Below are 12,536 nucleotides of genomic sequence, written 5' to 3'. Positions count from 1 at the left end.
ACCCCAAGCAACTATATTACGGTTCTCTAGGGTGCCACCTCCATCCCATCCACGACTTACGTATCCACGTTATCTGGCTCGAGGAGCGCCCGATGCGCGCACACCCACCGCTAGGATTTCTGATCAGAAATAATCCTAGCGGCACGATTCTAGATACGATAGCGGACACGTTGGATTGCAGGAGCCGGTCGACCGAGACGGGGTGCCAAAGGCTCCGGATGCCACCTTCACCCGGTGACGCCAATTCAGTCTTCAACGCGCGCCGATCCAACGACCCCCACGATCCTGATAACGAGAGAGAAGGAATTACAGAGTGATGTCGTGATAAAGCGCTCGGAACTCGGGGCCGTCGATCATATCGCCGCTGTTGCATTGTTAATCTGCCCTTACTTTCTCAGCCCACACTTTCCGAACTTCCTGGCTACATCGGGGACAATGGACGTCAAGTCATCTTTTCCAGGCCAAATCACGCGCTCGGCCACCTGCGTCCCATAAGCGATGGAGGCTTTTAACACGCGACTGTTATTTTATAAATTTTGTAGCATTCGAATCATTGTCACATATAATATTCACATCGTGTATGTATGCGCGCGTACACTACATTATATTCGTATGATTAATAATGTTGATAAGGCAGGCCGCTGACAGTTTGCAGATATATCACTGAGTAAATATGATAATATAAGATTTTTATTCTTTCGGCGCATTTCTTGTTCCTTTTCCATTTCTTTTTCCTTCTTATTTGATTTATTATTTTTGTTAGCAATTTAATAAACAGCACTACTCGATGCTTTTGAATATATGCTTAATTTACTTATAAATAAGCATTTGCCATTGAACAAAGTCTTTTACGCCAAGTACGTACTTATTATAATAACTTCATAATAAATAGGAACGATGGAAATATTTTCATCTTACACCTCTGATCCTAACGTCTTTCTATTTTACGTTTGAGAAAATTCCTCAATGTTCAACATTAGAAAAGCTTGATTTGTGTTGGTCCTCGAGTGTGTAAAGTATTTGCTCAGCTAAACGAATTTTTACAACTCTATATATCAATAATATAGCGCATTGTAAAGTGAATAAGATGATGTGAAAATTTATATAACAGCAATATTCTAATTTACGATAAATATTAATGAATTGGGATGGACTGGAGAGACTGGAGAGACGTCAATAGGTGCGTTACGCAAACGTCATTTGTCGAGACGAGCTATTAATAATGTCCTTAAAGGAAAATCGTTCGACTTGGATATCACTTGAATACTCTAAACAGTACCACTCACCGCAGTAAACACGCGCACTTCACGCTCACTTGTTTAATAAATATAGATGACAAGCATGTATGCGTGATTTTTATTATTCAACCGATGTTTAGAATCTGACATTTTATCATCCCATAACCACAAAAATAACGGCAAAGATGCGACAACCCTAGATCCTCCATTTGATATATCCAGAATATCTGCCGTCCCCTACTCCTTTAATTCAATTCAATATCGCCTCCCCCACCACATCTTCATCTCTTCGAAGGTGTTTTGGCTCATTCAGCCATTCTCACAAATATTACCGCACGCTTACTCTTTTTTTTTGTTCCCCCTTCTACCTTTTTTCCTCGACAGCCAGCTCGGCTTTATTTACGTCATTTAATTACCCAGACAATATTAGCTCGAGTACAGAGCTCCACTATCTCCTGATAATATCTTATATACTCGACTTTCTTCTTCACCCCTTATTTTGTCCCAAATATTTCACTAAGCGCTTCCTCTGTCCGACACTCCATATTTTTTTCTCTAATACTTTACAAGAGCTTAATAATTCGTAGTTAAATAACGAAATAATGCACAAAGCACTATTGCTTTATAAATTTTAATAAACTTTCGGATTATGGTGCTTCATATTAAATTATGGAATAACAATATTTTCTATATGATTTTGTAAATTTGATTTTCTAAATGAAAACCTTGTTACCCTTCTCCTTTAATTTTCTTCGATTATTATAAAATCGCGTTTATTTAGCTTTTCATAAGACTATCGTGGCTTTTAATCTAAATATTTTTGTCATAATCTTCTAGATTATCTTTAAACATATTACCTCTACAGTGTGAGACATCTGAATAATAAGCGTTTTTCATTATTTATTCATTAATTATTAATTGTGTGATAGTTATGTATAAAAGCATAAATAGTCGCATATTTTGAAAATCTTAAAAAGCAATTGTAGCTTAGATAAAATTAGTTTGTATATAATGAGAGAGAGAGAGAGAGAGAGAGAGAGAGAGAGAGATAGAGACAACCTTATATTACCAATAAATTAATAATTATTTAAAAATTAGAAATTCCAATGTCAGTGTGTAATGCCCGTAATTTTGAGCCACTTTAATAATGTTTGTAAATATAAAATTTTGCCCTTTGAATACAACAAAATTTTTATATTATCACATGAATATGGTACTATATAGTACCGATAATATAATTTCTATTATTTACTATCAATATACGTATATATGAGCGAATGCGTACGTGTGGGTAGGTAGGTGTGTTGGTCCATGTATGTATATATAAATGAGTGTCTAAAGCACATTATGATGTTTCGTCAACTAGAGTGCACATATCTACTGGCTCAAAATAAACTTTCTCTGGGGCTACTTTCGTTTTCCAATACCTTGTTTCTCAAGTTTAATTTCAAACGGTCTTCAAACATTGGACGCGCACTTTATAAGAAAAAAACATTATATAATAGCGTGGCTGAGAAACTTAGCATAAAAATTATTATGCTATTCTCCGAGTAAGGCGATACAGATTTACATGATACGAAGTTATATAACTTTTGCCATTTGTAAAATATGCATCATATCAGCAGCATATTTAATCATAACGAAGAAGCTTCTCGTGCATTTGCATTTTTAACATAAATCGAACGAATGTATTTTTCATTTAGTGCAATGGACGGGCATGCCGAGTTGGATGATCGAAATATTATTGGATATTAAAGGTTAGACTAATTGATATAATCCACGAATGTTAATGCACAATAGACGCGCTCGTCTACGCCAATAAAAGTAAGAGAAAATGAGCGCGTGAAAGTTTCCCGTCGAGCCTCGATAGCACAATCGCCACGATTAAAACGTCCACTCGCATTCGTCGCGTAGGAAGGTCGAGCAATAATGACGATCGAGCCGCTGGAAAGACACGTAGGCCTCGGCAAACGAAAGCTCTGCACTTGATGCAAACCAAGCGTAAATGCCCTTCGTGTCAAGTGCTATAATTCGGCCGTTCACCTCGCATTAGACAAATCAGCGGCTCTAAAAATAGGCGCGACTGCGAACCATTGGATTCCGCCACTGAGCGCTAAAGCGTCGGCGTAATGTGCGGGGGCGCGCGAGCTCGGCCCTCGTTCGGAAAAACGTCTGGACAAGGAGAAAAAATGCAAAGGAATCCCTTCGATCGTTGACTGGGCGAGGGGGGATGGGCCCGGAGAATTGGGGGATGGGATGATGGGGTTGTTGGGGGATGGGATTATAGGAGAATGGGGTGATTGGGGGTGATTGGGGGGGGGGGGGGGTGTGTGTGGTGGGGGGTGGGGGGGGGGTTGGCGGTGGCGGTGGCAGCAGTGGTAGTGGCAGTGGCAGTGGCAGTGGTAGCAGCAGCAGCGAATGTTAAGCGACACACTCGCGACGAGGCCGCTGACTCTCGATTAAATCGTGCGCTTTGCGGTCAGCGACGGATCTTTACTCGTCGAACTTGACGTGACGGCGATCTGCGTAGGGAACTTCATGCCCCTCGTCGAGCGATTGATTCATCGTGTCCTGCCGAGTCGATGTACTTTGTCTCGGCTGCGCCCCTCACCACGATTAAATAAATAAGTAAGGGGCCAGGTCGTAGAGAAACGTGAAAAACATCGAGGGATATGTATTTGAGGGAAGCGGTGATTTTTAATATTCGTTATTAGAAATCAATCGTTAAAATCATGATAATAATGATGGAGTAATAAGTAATGTAGAATTGTGAATATTATTTCGACAAATTGGTTCGTGGAAAAGTGTCGGTTCGATTAGCTTGAAATTCCATAGATCAATAATGATTGCGATCAACATTTTGCGCAATTCGTCTGCCGGCCCATGAAAGTACGATAATAAAGAAGAAAAAGAGAAGAAAAGTAAAGGCCTTTTTCCACGTATAGGTTACATAGAATATTAATAGCCTAAGTTATGAATACGTAATGTAATAAGTTTATGCGCATAGTGTGTAGTAAGGTGGAGCTTGAAATGGTAAACTTAGAAGAGCCAAGGAGCGTGTGAGTGTGTGTGTGTGTGTGTTTTTTTTTTTTTTTTTTTTTTTTTTTTTTTTTTTTTTTTTTTTTTTATTGCAAAGTAGAGAGTAGTGAACGAAAAAGAATTTTTCCTTCGAGTTGTAGGTAACGACGATCGGTAAATAAGTAAAAAGCGTAGAAAGCGATTTAAGCTTTCACTATAAATGCCTTTGTGCAATATGTAGAACAAACAATCTGCTCCCAATGGAATTTACGTATTGTCTGCCAACGCGAATAGCCAATTGTTTATCGTTTGAATTGCAATTTTAAATACTAATGTTTGCCTTACGTCTACTGGAATCATAATTGATGCTCGATAATTAATTTCCTCCATTTCCAGTGCTCTCGGTGTCTAGATACTCGACATAAATACGTGACATATGCCTTTTTGCAAAACGAATGTAAAATTGTGGAAAATGTGAGTCGGAGTAATAAAACAACATAATTTATAGGTGTCTAGTCGAAGAAAGCCAAATGAAATCTTAAAACGTTAGAGAATTAGATGTTTGAGCGATGGTCAATTATCAATGGTTGTCGACTATGACGAGGAGTGATCGATGTAAAAATTTTTCACACGCCATATTATACAAATATGTAGCAGCCCGTAGGAATGGCGATAGGTCCTGACTCACTTTCGACAATTCGCGAGTTTGCGCTTGCGATTATTTGCCTGCGTCGTAGAAAAGAATGAGAGAAGGAGATAGAGAGAGAGAGAGAGAGAGAGAGAGAGAGCAATCTTTTTTCTATAATCATTACAAACTGGAAAATTCGTCTCTAATGATTTATATGCAAAGAAAAACCAACTTTTCTATTCACTCGGGGGAAAAATTTATGCGATTAGCGAGCCTTAATGAGCGGAAAATTCTCCCCGCTGATATATATATATATATATTAGGAAGGACCTTTTACGTTTCCACTGTTTCTTTCAAATGTCACGACGAGTCATTTATCGAATAGATTACTTGATCACATCGCATTAATTATGCCGTTGAATATTATTTTCTAGGTATGATAAGCTCGGCAAAAATATTACAGTTGTCTCTCTCTCTCTCTCTCTCTCTCTCTCTCATTTCTTTTTGTTTTTCTTTTCTTTTTTTTTCTTGTTTTTGATGTTTTTTGAAAGTTTCGGGCTTCTCGGCTATATAGCACTGACTCGCACGATGAAAACCGAAGAGAAAGTTGGCCACGCACAGCCTACGAGAGAGCCAGTAACAGAGATCGAATGATAAGTTTCCAATGTATTACACCGAGTATAAGGGAGTAGATTTTTCGCTTTTAACGTATTATGGCTAGTCTTTATCGATTACGAACGATACCTAGGGCATGGAGATTTTCCCCGAGGCCAACGAGACAACGCAAGCGATATCGCAATAATATGGAAGAAATTCCAAATAGGAAATCCCCCGTCTAGTTCGGCGACACTGGTACGCCAAAAACGTGGAAATTAGTTTTTCAACCATTGTACGCGCATACGAGAATAATCTTTAGCAAGTAGAGAGTTGCGTTGCTAGTGAAATAAAATATTGACGATTCGCGATATTCCGTTATATCGAGGGTGCGTTAGGTCGTTGAACCTGATATTATTCATTTGTTCAAGCTAATTGAAATAAGTTTCCCATTAGGAATATTTAGGATTAATTTTCAATAAAATTAATTCATCCACCCCGAAAATTACAACTCCGCATTTCATCATTATCAATGATACAGTATTTACAAATGGAATATTTACTTACGACATTCGGCAATAATGCGGCCTGACAAGCTCATCCTAACGTTATCATAAACAAGTGATAAGATGTTGTCAGAAATTAATCCAGATCGATCGTCCCCGACTACTTTGTCATCCTTTTCCGCACAACACTATTATACGTTACTCGACTACGGAAAATCGTGCCAATATAAATATGCAGATACGGCAATTCGCACGCGAAATTGCATAAAAAGAAGCTGTTTCGAATAGACGGTGTACGTGGTTCAATAACAATGAATCGATTGTTTGGAAAGTCATGGTAAAAAACATTAGCACGTCAAGAGATGCGTTTTATTTAGTAATTTCAGTACACGCGTACTCCTGTAAGAGATATTAGCGGTCGTGTAAGTATAGGGAGAACTTGCTTTATGTACATAAAGCACATTATGGCGCACGTAAATGGTGAAGTTGTAGTTGCTGCAAGAAACACATAGCATAAAAATAAAAGAGGAAAATGCCTTATTTACGTGGGCAGACGTTTGAAGCCGAGCTCCAGCTCGGGAAGAATAAGAAATAAAGCATAAAGTAATGTAAATCGAAGGCTTTTCTTAAATTCGCACGGATTACTTTCGTGAAACTTTGATTGGACACGGGTAGCGGCCGGGCGACTAATCAAATATTTATAAACTCGCAGCTGCAAACTACTGGAGGATGCGCAACCCATTCAGCGGTCGAGGCACACTGAGCGCCAAGATATTCTCATCGATTTTTCCCAAACTAATCGGCCATCCTAAAACTACCGGACGATAACCCAGACTCGGTTAAGCATTCACGGTTTCTCTGCATCCTATATACGACTTAACCTACAGCCATTGCGCGATAAGAGGAGAGAAGACGCGAGGTAAGACGTCAGAGATGTTTCGTTTACAGCATGCGGATCGTGTCCGTCGTACCAGAGCGACAGAATCGAGTAAAACGCCCAAAAGCTGTACGACTACTTTCTCCCATCTCTCTGTCACCACATTGTAGATCTTGGGCTTGGACGCGTTGTCCCAATGCCACCCTGAAAGGAATAGCGAGCGCCAAATCCACCGGGACAGCAAAATATAGATAAATACACAATGTGTGCGTGCGTGTGAGTGCGTGTTCAAGAGAGAGAGAGAGAGAGAGAGAGAAATTCCAACGAGAGAATTTACGGTACTACGCGTGAGAGCTCGATTCGTTAATACCAGAGAACATTTTGCCAACGAAGAGCTCGAGCGACAATGGTAGTTTTTGTTAAAGCACGGGGATTAGCGCGAAGGATATCGTTGTGCGAATAAGAACGTATGCGTGTCCCTGTTTTCGAGAGGATATTTGATCGAAAAGGATGGAAGGATTAGTGGATGCGCTAGATTTTTCAACGAGCGAATCGCATTGAACGACAAGAGTTTACTCTCATTCGTATTAAACTTTCGCAAAACATTTAATTAAGCAATAAGTATATCTTCGAAATTACGAGCTCGAAACGAAAATACCACGTAAGTTGTAAAAGACCAAGTATTTTTAATTCAAAATTTTTGAAATGACTTTCATAAAAATACCGGGAGTTAAGTGGACTTGTATTCTGGGTATTTCTTTCTCCTCCTTTCTTTTTGTCTTCTTGGCTTAAAAGCGAAGAAAGGCAAAATGCAGCGCTTTAAAACGAATGCGTTTCATTTTTCTGGAATAACGAGAGAGAACAAGAGGAGAAAGTGGAAGAAGAGAAACGTATTATCTGGACAACAGATATTCATTTTAATAAAAAGCCCCCTCCCACGTATTTAGCATCCGGACAAACGTATATTTGAAAATCCTGACGAAAACATTTTACTCCGTATCTTCTATTTTTTCTTTGCCTCCCATTCCTTTTGTCCAGCCCAAGCTCATATTCATATAAGCATACACTGCGAGTAAAAGATAGATAAATATACAGATTGATAAATACAGATAGATAAATACAGATAGATAGATAGGTAGATAGAGAGAGAGAGAGAGAGAGAGAGAGAGAGAGAGAGAGAGAGAGAGAGAGAGAGAGGGAGAGAGAGCAATGAGAAGGACGTGACGAACGAAGTAAAGCATCTCTGACGTTAGAAATCGCGGTAACGTAAACTTTACATCGTTGTGCTTTCTTTTGCTTATAAACGAACGAAGGGCACAATAAAGGGAGGAAAAGAAAGATAAAGAGTCGCCAATAAAGTAGAATATTCTACATCATCTTTTTTTTATATCTTTCCACGGTCCCCTTCACCCCCTCACTATCGCTCTTCTCCTCCTCACTCTTATGTCTTTTTTTTTTGTGCTCGCATTCGACAGTCGTGCACACACGGCGCTTTGTAACTTTTTTTTTATTATTCGACATCTTGTATGAATTACATGTATTCATGGACCAGCGGGTATATTAAATAATTAACGGTCGTTGTAAAATAGTTGAAAAATAAGGATGAGAAAAGCGCAGACAGCTCCGGTCGAGCAATTCCAAAGCCAATGCTTCATTGGATCATTAAGTCACAGCTTTGTGAAAATACAAATGTTGCGAGTTTTTAGTGCCCTCTCCCCATCCCCCCCCCCAGACTTTCACAATAAATATTGCAAAATAAAATAAAATACGAGACAACTCCCTACCTCCGTATATATAGTCCTTCGCTCTCTATAACACGAAATTAATAGAAAATCATTTTTACTTCCGTCACCAACGTGTCGTGATCGTCAAATGACATCGATTAAATAGCTGATTATAACTACACGATATACGTAATTAGAAATGAAAGTGCAGTTTCTAATGTTGTCTACGCTTGTGTTTACATCGTAAAAATTATCAGAGTAAAAACTACAGCTTACAATAGGGAACTCAAAGTATTAAAGTTTCTAGTGCCTAATTCAAGTTGTCGCATCAAAAGTCGGAATCGAAATTCAATACTGATTTTGCAACTTTGCAACAAACTACCAATATTATCTGCAATATTTTCCAAGTAGAGTAAATAGTAGAGTAAATAAGGAACTATCTGGAGGGAAAAGGCCCACTGACGAACGAGACGCAGAAGCAAAAATAAATAAAGTGTGGTGATACGCTAAGGAAGCGTCGAGGGTAGAAATAAGTCGACGACTTTTCTAAAAAAAAAATAATAAAAAAAATTCCCGTCCTCTCGTGCGAAACCGTTTCAATATAAATGGCAATATAAAGTCGATAGAAAGGCATACTCGCGATTAGGGCACAAAACTCTCCTACGAGGACACGTTTCACTAGCAGCTCGCTGGACGAAATATCCGAGGCGAAATTCAGGGCGCCTCTCTCTACATACGAACCTCATCCTCGAGAAGGGCGATGAGAAACGCGACCGGAAGCCCTTTGGGCGCTGAGCCCGTCGATCGTGGCGCAACCAGGGGATGTCGTTTCTACATTCGATTTATCCTTTGACCATCCAATTATGCCTTTATTGTCGCGATCCTTGCGACGTGTGATCGATGGTCGTATTTTTGCGCGGGTTTATTGGCTTGAAGGGTCGCTTGAGAATAATCACGAGGAAATTTCCAAAAAACGCGAATGTTTGAATTAATTTGCAATGTCCGGTCTATTGCGCACTTGAATTTTAAAGGGATTCGAGTGCCGATAGATTTACAGGATAAGGCGGCGCGCCTCTTGTTGAACGACGAAACCAAGGCCAATTGGTATATGAGTTCGAGGGAAACAGCGGAATTCCCTGTGCATGGATCGTTTGCTGCTGCTCTTTCACATTGACATTCTTGTTTTAAAATCAGATCGTATTGCGTTGGTAGGGGCGGGAGGGCGGGAGGTGGTCTTGTGTTAAGGTACCCAACAATCGCGTCGAATATTTAATAATAGGAAGCTCGGGATCGAGAATGCTTTAGGAAAAAATAAACGAGTGCAAGTGACGAGGACACCGATAGCCTGGCATTACTGATAATGACAAACGTAAATGTATTTTTGATTTCTAACGGGTTAACTCAACGTGCCGTTCTCATGAGTATTTTTCCTATTTCAATATCGCTCGTGCAAAATTCAATTAGATGCAAACATTTTTACAATCGCATTCGACAATCTTATTTGAATTCCAGCCTAATAATGACACTTGTGCATAATACTAATACAAGTTTATGGTTACGCGTGCGCGAGTGCGTGCGCGTATAAAGTTGCAAACGTCATCAAATATTACTAATAAAATGATATAAAATAATTTTACATAATGTCGTTGGTAATTTTCACTATCAAAGTATAACGACATTACTTTTTCGTACTCAATACTTTTAGTATTTTAATAACAAAATGTAAAAGTTCGATAGCAACTATAAATTCAAGCACTTATAAAAAATATTACGTTATTGAAATTTACAATAACTAATTATAATTATAAATAAATCAATTACATTTTAACAAAGATTAGATTTAATCACAAATTCAGGATTACTGATTATAAATCAACTATTAAAATAATAATTAAATGCTAATATAATTATTAAGTATTATTAAGTTTTAAGGATAAAATTCATATTTCAAAAATATCATCAAGAATTACGATATATCACTTTAATTTTTAATAATAAATAATTAACCACTTGATTAATCAAAGCGATATTAACAATTTCTTAAAGTATAATAATAAAGAAACGGACAGAAATAATACACAATATAGATTATCAATATTTTAAAAATATAATTTTTGTCTATCGATGATCCTTTTCTCCTCCTTCCAATTATTCGCATTTGTTTAAATAATGAATTCGTTAAAATAATCATCATGTAATTACCTAATACACACAATATATATATATATAGTTACATATATACATACATATACAGATACATATATAGTTATATATATACATGTATAGTTAATAATCATATGTGATTCTCATCGTAAAAGCAACCAAAGCACATTCGTATTGACAGTGCAGTTTGTTATAATAATTTATCAATGTTCGTCGTACAGAAAGAAGATGTAAGATTATTTATAAATATATAAATCTATTTAACGATTATATTTATATTGATATCAATAAGGTTTGGAGTGTTCAGATGCTAAAAGTGTGTGACCACGTGATAGCAAAATATCCAGCAAAACTTAAAGCGATTGAAACTTTTCCTATTAGGAATACAAAAATTCGAAATTTCAGGTAAGATTTATCAGAGCTCTTGTGAGTATTGGAAAAAATTGAAAATAGTAGGGCTAAAACTTTTAGTTATATAAGAGGCGACAATAAATCTAAATAACCGAGTTTTGTCAGGCTGTTACTGACCAAACCACATAAATGTAAGTCTAAATAAATATTCAATTCATATTATATTGCGCACTTTGAATGTGATTTATCTCAAATTTGTTCCTATTCAAGACGAACGTCTGCTAGAAAATATTGGCCATTGTTGACTTAGGATTTAGCCTTTCAAATTATGTATTCCATAGGAAGACATTAACATGGATTAAGATAAATAAATTTATAATGCGTGAAAATTTGGTAAATGCGCCAGTTAACAGAAAAAGCCGAGGATATTTGATTTTATTTATTTTATGCTAAAGTGCAAATGGTTTATAATGTTTGTGTCAATCTTTATTTCAATGTGACTAGAATATATACAAATTTACAAAGCCAACAATCTAATCCATGAAAAGAAAATCTAAATTTACGACACAACATGGCTTTCCTACTTATTCAGATTCTCTGCAATACATTACCAATACTTTAGAAAGACAAATCCCAGGAAAATCATAATGTTTAGCTCTTAAAAGACAGTTAATATGGCTTTAATTAATTAATTGTGCTTTAATTAAAGTACACGTGTAGAGTTTCAATTTATTTTCTTGGGAAATTGAAAAGTTTCGACAAGACCTTTTTTCATTCGATCGTATCTCAATTATAATTTTATTATATAAATATCTTATAAAGTTTATTATAAGACCGAACGAAGGCGTTATTAAAAGACAGTTTGCATTGGTAAAAACATTCATTGTGAGGCTGAAATATTTATACGACATCGAACGCATATCTATTGTCTTATGTATAACGCCATTCAATAAAAAATTAATCACACCTTTATGTATGATGTATTAAAAATTTTCGACACAATAATAATTGTGCCCTTTGTCATATTTCTCATGAAAACGATGTTATTCAACATCGCGAGAGCGTTTAGTGTAGTAGATTATCATTACGGTCCACCGCAACGCGATAATCATTAGCACTTCGAGCTGACAAAACGTCAGGTCGTATCATAACGACGAGGTGGGATGAATAATTGCCGTCGCCATGGGTGTAACGATAATGCAAACATTCAGCAATAACGGCAATTGATAAGGCGATGTAAAGGCGAATCGAAAAGGCAGCGGGAAACGGACGAAAATAGATGGTATTGTGAGAAATGCAAGCGGAGCGTGACGCGAGGAGGGCCGAGAGTGCATGAAAAGCGCCATAATTAGCGCTTTGCCAGTCGTTAAAGCGCCGAACGATGGTAAAGAGAATAAGATAGAGAGAGAGAGAGAGAGAGAGAGAGAGAGAGAGAGA

At 37.5% G+C, this 12,536-nt stretch overlaps 1 protein-coding gene across 1 annotated transcript in view; it reads right to left on the bottom strand.

Moving 5' to 3' along the window:
* Positions 1-12,536, bottom strand: part of LOC105363312 (protein FAM135B) — a 62,736-nt gene that overhangs the window by 49,716 nt on the left and 484 nt on the right. The window lies entirely within an intron of this gene.

Source organism: Ceratosolen solmsi, unplaced genomic scaffold (assembly GCF_000503995.2).
Source record: "Ceratosolen solmsi marchali unplaced genomic scaffold, CerSol_1.0 scaffold27, whole genome shotgun sequence".
NCBI lineage: Eukaryota > Metazoa > Arthropoda > Insecta > Hymenoptera > Agaonidae > Ceratosolen > Ceratosolen solmsi.
Note: the sequence above shows the minus strand (reverse complement) of the source record. Positions and strands in the feature narration are given on the sequence as shown.